Here is a 12,003-nt window from a genome sequence, read left to right as displayed (position 1 = left end):
CTATAAATGAGATTTATTGACCATAAATTCTCAAAAGAACTGTAAAACTAAAGTTAATAAGATAGTGTTAAATAGTGTTAAATGTCAAAAAAGTGACATACATTGAAAAAAGTTTTTTTTTTAAAGTGACAAAAACCTAAGAAAAAGTTAAAAACATCAACAAAAAACGTCAAAGTGTTGATTTTCAATTTCGGAGGGAAGACAACACATGGGTTAAATGTAATGAAAGTATCAAAGTAAAAGTACTCATGAAGTCGGATGCCCCTTGTCAGTGTTATATTTCCATATCATATATCATGTAGGCATCATTAAAATCAGTTTGACCCAAGGACAACATGAGGGTTAAATGCCAATTCTACTTTTACTCAAGGATGTGGTTTTCAGAGCTAGTCTCCTCCATGCTGCCTTCAGTGTTAAGCTTTACATCCCATTCTTGCTTTAGTTCACACCAATCAACTCAGGTCCACTACTTACTTGAGCTTTGAGCTTTCTCCATAATACACAGTCCTCATCAGCAGATCATTTTACCAAAAACTACAGCGAGGTCCTTCCTGTCGTCGTAGATGGACTACAGTAATACGTCCCCGTGGTTAACTATAACAAACCGTTGTGTATTCTAAATGACGTATTGATTAGTATAAAGCACTGTGTATGACTAGGTCCGGGTAAACTGACTTCAATACTTTTAGGCAATGACCGAAGTGACTCTAAAGTACCAAGTATCGTAAAATGCCTCGTCATTCAATACCCGATTACTCAATACCTCAGGAGTAAATGTAATCAGCGTCAGTGAGCCAATCAGCATCCAGGAATAACTCTACGTTACACAGAGACGGGGCTCACGTAGTAGGAGCTGAAAAATAAAAAGGTTGGTGCCATGATTTGAAATGCTGTAATGTTTTCTTTTATAAAATTGGAATAATAAAAAAAAAAAAAGTATTCTTTAGAATCGGTATTGGTGTCAAACATAGAATACCCAGCCCTAGTAATGACGAGGCTAATTAATGTCCTCATATCCACTCTTTGGGTTCTGTGTATTACATTAGGAAAAGTCAGGCAACACTGCAAATTTCATTGAGACATTCTAGAGGTAAGCAACGTTATTATTAATGTATAGTTTATTAATCTGTTGGGATATCTGCTAACGCTCCAAACTGTGACCTCTCGTTCTGAGTTATTGTAATTAATCGTTAATCCTGCTCGACGGGGTTTCACATTACAAGGCCACTCTGAGATACTGAACCGGGTCTTCTTCTTGCACAACAGGCCGATAATTAGATATTTACAACATTTATATATGAACATATGTATTTGTGTTTTGAAACTTGAATACAACCAGGAAGAACAAAACTATGGTAGTTTCAGATCATGACCTACATGCGTTAACTCTTGACATTTAAGCCATTATTATGAAGATACGCAGGCATTATCTTCAGGATGTAGTTTCAGGAAAACCCATATTTCAAACAAATGTCAATAAAAGGAAAGAAAACAGATTAATACACACACACACACACACACACAACAATCCTCTAATCCAGTTTATTTTCCTTAGCAGAAAATGGAACACGATAAAATTAAAAAGGAAAAAAAAAAAAATAGAGAATTATGTTCTTGCTTTTTTTATACATTTAACTAATATGCCACTCTATGCTAGGGTGTAAGTAACTCAAACTGATATAAGGTTAAATAATTTTTTTTCTCTAAAAAGGTACAGAAAGATATTCCATTTCTTCCATCAGCACTCAAAAAGGAACACGTTTTTTCAAATATCAAAATAAGAACCAGCTACGACATTTCTCCCATGCTCCCTTTATCCTTCGCTGTGTTCTCATTGGAAAGACGAGGGGGGGGGGGGGGGGGGGGGGGTGAGGGGGGACAAGGAACAATAACTTGTGCATGATGATTAGCATAGTTAAGTGGTGTCTGGTTATAAGGGGCTCGCCACCTGAATGAACTTTTCCAAAGAAACTTGCAAAAAAAAAAAAAAAAAAAAAAAAAAAGGCTTTCTGATTATTCTGCCAAGTAAGGAAATCTACCGTTTCATGTTTCTCCAAATGAAAAAAAAAAAAAGCTAAATATACAATTCAACATCATCAAATCACATTTCCAGTGATGCTGCAAAGTACATTTCATGGAGATACCGTACCTGTATTGAACAAATCACAACTTATACTTTTAAAGCACCTACAATGTGCGCTAAATGCCAAATCTTTTTTTTTTAGTTGCAGAAAAAAAGGTCAGCTTCTGCAACGTCACAACAAAAAACAGTGGATTTTGGTAGAATACACCTTTAGGAGAAGAAGGAAGAAAAAGGTGTGTAAATGAACAATATGCACAGCACAAAGTCCAAGCGCTCAGACGGGTAGGCTGATTGGAGCAGGGTCGGAAACAATGACCAAACAAATGTCTGAAGAAAGGGAAAAAAAAACCACTCAATTACGGATTCACGTCATGTCTGCAGCCAAAAGCAGCTGAAGCACCAGATCCAGAGAGCAGTGTGAAATCGGTGATGTCGATAGGTGTGCAGCCTCCACAGGTCCGACGGAAAAGAAAGAAAGCCCCGGCGGCCTGCGGCGTCTGCTCTTACACTGGACGAGGTCGATTAACAGCTCAACGGAACCGGAGAGATCCAATCACGGCTGATTACGTTGCTGAAGTGGCGAGTCAAGAGTCCAGCTGTCCAACTCGGGTTTTCATTTTTTTTTATTTTTTTTATTACGACATCAAGTTAACCAGCTTTTGGTTAATTTCCCCAGCCTTAAAACCAACGTTCACGTGTGCTGTGTGTATCAATATGACATCACGGATTTAAACTGTGGGACAAAACTCATCCCTCTTTATTTAGTGAACGCTCACTACCAGGAGAAATGAAGCCTCTGGGTGACAAAGTAAAAAAAAAAAAAAAAAAGGAAAAGAAATTATGAAAACATTTCAAAGTTTTTTTCCCCCCAGATCTGAAATTAAAAGGTCACCTAATCCTACCCACCAAAACACAAAATAAGAAATAAATTATAGAACAATTTAAAAAGGGGTAGTACGTAAGTATGCATTTGCATGCAGTTCACACCGCCTGCTCGCTTCATCCGCAGACACACTCAGTCATAAACTTTGTTTTCTAAATGAACACATGGCGTTTTGGCGAGAACTTGAATACAAAAACTCAGTCGCACTCCCCTTTGTGTAAAACAACAGTACTACTCCGGAAATTGAAAAAGAGGGAGAGGGAAAGAGGGAGAAGAGGATCTGCTACACAGAGGATTTATCCGAGTGATTCTTGTCCATTAGTGTGTGTTTTTTTGTTTTGTTTTACATTTATTTGTATTTTTTAATTTTTGTCATAAGTCCATGTGAGCAGAGGCAGGGATTGGCTGTGTGCCTCCACAACGTCGTGGTTAAGCAGTAAAAACAGAGCTAATCACCATGACGGCCACACGGGAAAGAGAAAAAATAAAATGAAAAGAAATCAAACCATGACAGCATCTTGGGACTGCCTCACATTACCACACTCAAACCTGCACAAATACACTGTTGCTGGTACCTGCACGAGCAAAACACGGGTAGTAATGCTGCACCTGGACCTCAAAGTTGGGGGGGGGGGAAGAAGAAGAGGAAGAAGACGAGGAAGGTGGGGTTACAGGTTTGATACTCCAACCCCTTTATGTCGACCTGAGGAGTGGTCGTGGGATAGAGCTGGACCCCTCACCCGCGACCAAGAAATGGGGGGGGAGAGAAAACAAAAACGTTGTCGAATGACAATCCAAACGGATCAGTTCAGCCACGCGCTACAACAGTTCACTCCCATAACTTTCTGTACTGAAGAAGAAAAAAAGAAAAACAGCGTGAGCCAAGAGGAAGAGACTGTGGGGAGAAACGTGTGCATAATGTACGACCAGCTGAATCCGTCTTTGCAGGGTCCATCCTCTGAAGATGGGGTGGGGGGTGGTTGGGTTAAGGCTGTGTGGTGAACATGCGATACTGAACGTGGCTCTGCTGAACGGCCCCAGGCCCCGCCACCCCCCCCCCCCCGTTGGCCCCCGAGCGGCCTTCGTCCAGAGCCGAGTCAAAAACAGACGCTCCACGCAGGAAATCAGGACATCAACAGGGCGGCGACGAGCTCAGATCCAGAATTCTCAGGGGGATGCAGGATGTTGCAACTGGTCCCCCCCCCCCCCCCCCAACCCCCTCCTCTTTTCCCCCCCACCCTCCCATTCTATCCCACCCCCCTCACACCATTTGTCATTTCTCCTTGCTCACTCCCACTCCTCCTCCTCCTCCTCTCGTAAGCGCCTCATCTTAACTGGATGGCCGGGTCGGTGTGGCCAATCAGGAGCACTCCTCCCCGATGCGTTGGCACACGAGCGGCCCACCTTGCGGTCCAGCTTCACCATCTTGAGGACGGCCTCCTCGCGCCGCGGCCAGATGGTCGAAACAGACAGTCGTGCTGCTCGGGGAGACGGGTGAAGCATGCAGAACACATAGCCTGGGGGGGGGGAAAGAAGGCAAAATGGTGAGGAGGGGGGGGGGGAAGTGACCACAAATAAATGCTCGTTGTAGATCTGCACAACATGAGGACACATGTGATATGCGATAACGCTGTTGAATGTCGCGCTAACCTTATCGCATGCGAGAAATAAACAGCATTTCTGTGCTGCTTTTCTTATTCTGCTGAAATACAATAATTGCTCGTGGAATTTCAAACAAATGAAGGGAAATAATTCCCATCATTCTTATTGAACAAATTGATTGAACATTGAATATAAAAAGGCAGCACTAAAGACAGCACGACAGTTACATTTTAAAAAAAAAAAAAAAGAAATCGGACTTCTCACTGATATGAACGACTTTGCTCGACCAATTTGATGAGAAAGTATCAACAGATCATTTATAAAAAAATAAAAATAAAATAAAAAAGATCCTGAGTAAAATGTAGCTTGGTGTATTACCTGTGGATCCTAATGATTCAGAAAAGGTGTTAAAATACCCTCTTTACATCACGTTTTACGAGATAATGGAAACCACAAGTGTAATTATGGTCAGCTCTGGTTCCTGACTCATGGGGAAGTGATACTGATAAGCACTGGGATTTATGCATCTGCAATTTTTTGCTAGCTTTCCTTCCTGTTTTAGGAAGCAGCGACTGTATTGTGTTTTTGCCTGTAAAACCGTGTCTGTGTTCTTCATATTTTTGTAGTATTATAGTTTGCCCCTTCTTATGTAAAATTCAGCTCTGGTAGAGGATTGTGATTGGTCATGCTGTCCAAACACCGTCTCTCCTATGTGAACGTGCGCATCGCTGGATCGGGAAACCCTGGATTTATTGAACTAGTCGACAACCACCGCCGTGACACAGCGGTTGTAGGTTAGGTCAGTGCTTCTCAATTATTTTCTGTACGCGCCCTAGCAAGAAGAAAACTATTCACGCCCCCCCACTCCCACCGTGACTATCCATCTCTGGCAATATTCAGCACGTTTTCGCTGAAAAAACTCTAGCGGCTTATCGGCGTGATTGGGGTGTAACGTATTTAAGTGACGCGCTAATTTATTTGGCTTCATGCTGTCCGCTGCGAGCATTTTTAGACACAGCACACACACACAGCACACACACCACCAACCACACACACACACACACACCACACACCACCACACACACACCGGTCTTTCCTCTTCTCCAACTCTAGTCACAGTGAAGCCAAGCGCTAAACACGCTTTGTCGTATTTCCTCGTCTTAGCTTCCCGTGACTTTGTCTCATTATCTTTGTTCTCCTCCGGTTCTCTTTTCGTCCCTGTTAAAAACTTTTTGTGTTGGGGTTGTTACGTTGAATAACGGAGGCTACAGACAGAACGCAGCCGGAGCTTTCTGTTGACTCGACACCGCTAACCGAGGCAAACTGTTGTCTTGTAAGTCGTAAAATGTTGCTCTGTCGCAAACGTGACAGAAGTAACTGTAGTGGATGCGCAATTACACTTTTATACTAGTACGGCCCAAAAAAAAAAAGCTGTTCCCCAGGGTCACACGCCGCCCCCCCAGGTATCGCACCGCGCCCCTTTGAGAAGCACTGGGTTAGGTGAAGCCGGGTAACAAATACATCCAGGGCACGCTGATCTTGATTCGGAGTACAGGCCTCTGGGGAGCTACCCAAGCGTCAAATATACGTTTATCGTCATGACAGTATCGAGTAATGCAATAACCCAGCTACGACATATCGCGAAAGACAGGGTTTTGTGTTGGTTAAAAGAAAATATCAGAAGAAATATACACTTTAAAATGTAACGCGCTCTTTTTAGTGGCTGTTATAGCCATTTATATTTATATTCAATATGTCCAATAAAAGAATGTTGAAAAATGATTTCCTTTCATTTATCAAGCAATACGTGTATTTCAGCAGAATGCTGTAAGCAGCAGAAAGAAACGAGTACACTTTAATGTCGGTTTATTTTTTGCTGTCACTCCCGATGTGAGTTGCGTGCAGATTTGAGTTGCGCGTGCGTCACTTTGCGACAAGTAGCATAAAAGATGCTAACGAGAGACTTCTGTAACGTCAACACAGTAAAAATGGACCTACTTAACCAAGTTGGTTCACCGCTAGCTTAGCTACAAGTTAGCATCAAACACAACAAAGGCTGTCAGCTGAATGGCGTTTTGAGCTAACGTTAGCAATCAATCAATCATAGATAGCCACAACGTTTTTACGTTTGTCTGCAATGAGAAAAGTTTATTATTTCATGGATTTCCCACATTTCAGTATGACACGTTGTGCTGTAAACTGTTTAAATCGGATCATGCGCGACACACCTCGCACTGGACTTACAAGGGGAGCGACAACCGCAAGTAGGGTGGAACGGTAAGAAAACCTCACATAGTGAGCAAAATGATCAGTTTTGGTATTACAGCAGTATTTTTAAAAGTGTGTTCAAGCCTTAGCAACAAATGTTTTTCCTGCATGTTCTGCAGAGAGGAGAACTATCTTCAATCAACTGTCTTTGGCATTCTTATAATAACTAAAATATGCTTCAGCCTCAGTCCTCAGAGGGTTGATAACACGTCCTGAGCGCCGGCATCTGCTCCTTCCGCCATGATTCAAGTTCAAGAAACGCATCCATTATTTATCCACGTGATTATGATAATTTTTAAAAACGTAAACGGTAATTGTTAAACATTTTATCCTTAATTGCAAGTAATATCGTTATCGCGACATTCACCGTTGTCGCATATTTTCCTCTATCGTGCAGCCCTAAACGTAAACAATCTTTCAACAGCGTTATAAAATATTAACGAGCAGTGACATTACTGCCCGACACATTTGTAACCACAGTGGGGGAACCGAGTCGGGGATATTGAAGCAGTGGCGTGACGGTTTAGGTGTGGATGACAACAGAGAGGGAGCGCCACGCTGATGTGTCGGTACTGACCACAGCGACAGGAGCCCAGTTCCTGCTGCACCAGCTCGAGTTTGGTTTGGCAGCGAAAGCAGCGCGACGGTTCTTTGTTGGGCGTCCCGCGGGCCTCCTCGCTGCTCCCTCCTGCTCGTCTGTCCGTGGCCGCTTCTCCGGCGTCGCCTCGCTCTCGAGCCCGACGCTGAAAGCAAATGGCATGGTCAAGAAAGTGTGCGTGTGTGTGTGTGTGGGGGGGGGGCAGCTACAGGATGGAAGTAGAGGCCCACTGTACCTGATTCTCGTGGACGTTTTGTGGGTGTGCAGAGTGTGCCTTGGGCTGTTTCTGTGGACGACATGCCTGCAGATGGGGAAAATGAGGACACAAGATGTGAAATGGTGTCTTCCCACACCATGGCTCCATGTCACGGGAATTAAGACCAAAATGATGAATATTTCCGAGGGGTGGTGCAGCGTGGGGGGAATGTCAATAAACGGCCCATTTGTGTGACGTCCTCTTGCGCTCTTAAACGCCCATCAAAAGCCCATTTAGACTTTATATATTCACATTAGTTTTCCGTCAGATTTATAGATTTTGACGTTTGACTAGTCCGGCTACCACCAGACCAAGCTCAGTCTTTTAACCCTCATGTGGTGCTCTGGTCAAATTTGACCCACTTTCAGTTTTTCTTTTAAATCACAAAAAATGGGCATTCGAAATGAGCGCTGAAAATGACAATAGTAGAAATATTAAATAAACAAGGAGAGAAACATTATAGAAAGCACCCACAACATTGAAAAAGTGACAAAATGTCAGGAAAAAAAACGAATGTTTCATGACGGGAGACAACACAAGGGTTAAGATTAAACACTAGTCTGGGGAGTCTGATCTGTGATGTCTCTGCACAAGAGGCGGGACCAACGGGCGTAGTTCAAATGACTCTGTACGCGATGGATAGTCCCTCAGCAATCAGACCAACGATCCAACTGGTTTCAACGGCTTGCGTTGGTGGCCGCCACGTTGAATGTAAACAAGAAGCTGCTTGGTCGCTTCTCTATCGTCATCGTGTTTAAACCCGCCAGGTGGACAAGCAAGTTTGTGATTGGTTCCCGCAAAATTGTAACAAAAGCAGGATAGATGAAAGGTTTCCAGCGTGAGCTGCAGGGTGAAATCAAGTCGTCTGCAGATCGGGCTGGGTTAACCCGGTTCTAGTTTCCGAGCGCACTGAAGGCAACTTTATTTCACTAGACGGAGAAAAAAAAAAAAAAAGCCATGCAAGGCAGAGCGAGCGCTTTTGTTGTTGCAGGAAACAATTAGCCAATACACAACTTCTCTGGAAGTAAAGTGCCCCCCGCAGCCTAAACGCATTACCCCCATTCAAAAGGAATAGAAAGACCTGCGTTTTTGCCAGATCAACTGAGCCGCCTTAAAGTTTTTTTGTGCGTTAGTGTGCATTGGGCGTCCCATCTTACCTTCCCTCGTGCTGGGAAACGTGGGCGAGGGCTCTTCGGTTGACGGCTGCTCGGAGGTAGAGGCCGGCGACGACAATAGGGATTGGCTACTGCTATGCTCGTCTCACTACTGAAAACTGGCGATTGGCTACTCCCAGTGCTTTGGATAGGCTTGGAGGTGCAGTCCTCGCCCCGGCTGCTTCTCTGGATGTCTGGTCAGGGACAGAAAGCAAGCAAGCATGGGGAAGTGTTAAAAATAGGACATGTAAATAGAAGATGCAGATAAAAGACACGGCACAGAAACTAAAATCAAAATGCTCCAATCTGGACTATTCATGGTGTGTAGTAACCCCAAACCTCCTCACACTGTCCGTAATAACAGTTATATAAAGCAAGTGTATAGAAAATAGGGATTGTAGCTACCAGGAAGACTAAACTACTGATAATATAGCGTGTTGCTGTAGAGTGCACAACATTTATAAATTAACCAAGTTGTTATTTTATTATTTTTATGTTATTTTGGTGGGTGGTTCTTTGCCTAACGGAGTGCTCTGCCCAGAGAAAAGACACTTCTTCTACGTTTTAAATCTGTCTTTCTACATCCTCTTTTTCTCTGAAATGGTTACACATTGGATTACACAGTTCTTCTTGCATGTTACAGTTTCCTACGTGTACTCATTTCCACTTTTAGCAGATGTGAAACCATGTTAGGAAAGGGGATCGTGTAGCTGCCTAGTCTTTTGGTCTGAAACGTTAAGTCACATGCCGATGCGGCCGAGAGCGGATCAGTTCTCCTCCCTTCCTCGCAGCGCATTCGAGGAAGCTCCAACACGAGTTGCACTGAGCACTGAATTTGCATTTTGTTGGGAAAAAAACAACAAAATCAAATTGGTTTTAAGCAAACATGAGTACTTGACAGCACTGCAGTATGGTCTGACAATGAGAGTTATGGGGTGGGGGGGGGGGAGAAAGAAAAATGCTTGGGCCAGTTTGTATTTCTATTAACCAATCACAACCGGCGCAGCTAAACCCCAGATAGCAGCGACCTTTCAAAATAGATAGCGGAAAAATCCGGTAATCCAGACTATGCAAAGGAAGACCAATTAAAACACTTTTGTCGGTTAAATGATTGGTCAATTAACTCAACTAATTGGTAACATTTTGTTTAATCAACTCCCTGGTTCCAGCTTGAAGTTATCCATCTTTGAAGATAGTAAATTGAATTTTTGGACAACCCTGTGCCCTGGGGAACGTTGATGGCAAGTTTTTTTTTTTTTTACATATTTTGCAACCAAAAAGTTCCACGATTACCTGAGAAAGTAACAAATAATTAACATAATCCTAATCTCTTTCCCCTAACTTCCTGTCATCTTTCTACTCCCATCTTTTACATAAAAGATAAATCCAATGCCCCAAAAATGCCTTTAAGTTTTAGAGAAGTCTCCAAATAATTCAAAAGTTATACATTTATAAAGTATTAAAAAAAGTCCCTGCTCTCATCGGCGTAACCACGTGCCTTTAACTTTGCCAACTGAAACATGACTTGGCGAGATAAAGACAGGATCACCTTGGAGCTGCACTTTGTTGCGACGCCTCTATAGAACGATGATCTCAGACGGTATCGATCCACGGGGATGTTGTCTACTCTTTTCCCTCCAGGGAGGGGAGGGAGGTCAGCCTAGATTTGAGTTCTCTTCCACATGTGGACTAACCCACTTCTGCTCTGCCTCCATTACTCACGTGTATTGAGTCTATTCTGAGCGCTGCTGCCTGTCTGTGATAGTAGACTTAAAAGCCGGGCCCTTAGGTCCTCGCTGTCTGCCGTACACACCGGTTGCCATAGTCACCGACAGGCTGCAGTGCAACCTTACCCCTCCTCAAAAAACCAGACTGGAGTTGTCATTGACAAAAAAACTTAAAAATAGCTTGAAATTGTCAGACTTTAAATTGGGCTTTTTAAATGTTTTATAACTTTGTCAGACACAAGAACTTAATGATCCAGATTTATTGATCCGTTTCCCCAAAACAAAAATGATTCGCCTTTAAAAGCAATACTCTTAATAGGGGGGGGGGGGAAATCAATAGCATAGTATAGTATGCTGTATAGTATAAAACAGCATGTAGTAATATATATACTATATACAAGGTTATAGTATATAACAGCATTGTATTGCGATTTCGTCCATAAGCAATACTGTATACAAAGACGCCAAGTATCAATATATTATTAGTATATTATTTCAGTTGTCTACTTGACAATCCATTTTTCAGCACATAAAATTGAAGTGAGTTGAGCAGAGAAATGTATATCTTTTTAGATAATCAGATGTTGACAAAGTTTTGTTTTGGGACTACAGTAATTTAAAAAAAAGAAAAAAAAAAAAAAAAGGTAATAAATTGCATATATCTCAGAATATCATATTGTGAAGTATCATGAGGGTATTGTATTGCGAGACCTTGGTGATTCCCACCCCTTTTTTTTCCCAAATTGAGTTTACTGTTCAGTATCCAGTATTCTTTATGCAAGCCTTATACCAAAGTCCCCCCCCCCACTCCCTTAAATGGTGGATGTCTTATTTTCGAGTAAGAATCTGTTTACTGTCCCTCCATTTTTCCTAAAAAGGACGTCTTAGCATTGTTAGCATTCCTGACTAACATCAGCTGGCACACCTAGCCGCGAGCTGCTGCTAGCTGCGACTCTGACTGTAAGTGAGAACAGCTCCACATGCCAAGAGGCAACCTAACAGAAATAACCGGGGAACGACTCACATTTGTTTTCAAATGTGACAAGTAACAGCTGAAAAGTAAGCCATGTCAGCACGGGGACAAGAAATGGAATGTCCTCTTCTGGTTTAAATTATATTATTTCATCAGCCAGCAGAAATCGGGTCCTTTGCATCAGTTGACTCAGTAGATGTGGCGAACACAGTATGTGTGCTGTACAACGAAACTAGTTTTTAGAATAGAAAAAAAAAAAAAAAAAAAAGGAAACCAAATGGCAGCTGGTCCCCTCCCAGTGAACAAGACAGCAAGTGTTTCAGTGTCGCGTACTGAGAGAACTACCAGCAAAACATTTGGAGCAGAGATTCATGGTTTCACTGGACCTGAGGCGACATGGGGAGACACTTTATATCATTGGCCACTCATGCCTTGCCTCGCTCAGTACACCATTCCCAC

General features: G+C 42.6%; 1 pseudogene; it reads right to left on the bottom strand.

Moving 5' to 3' along the window:
- Positions 1-4,236: 4,236 nt before the first annotated feature.
- On the bottom strand, positions 4,237-11,951 carry LOC116685215 (AN1-type zinc finger protein 3-like; annotated as a pseudogene).
- Between the last annotated feature and the right edge of the window lie 52 nt (positions 11,952-12,003).

Source organism: Etheostoma spectabile, unplaced genomic scaffold, assembly GCF_008692095.1.
Source record: "Etheostoma spectabile isolate EspeVRDwgs_2016 unplaced genomic scaffold, UIUC_Espe_1.0 scaffold00569657, whole genome shotgun sequence".
Classification (NCBI taxonomy): Eukaryota; Metazoa; Chordata; class Actinopteri; order Perciformes; family Percidae; genus Etheostoma; species Etheostoma spectabile.
Note: the sequence above shows the minus strand (reverse complement) of the source record. Positions and strands in the feature narration are given on the sequence as shown.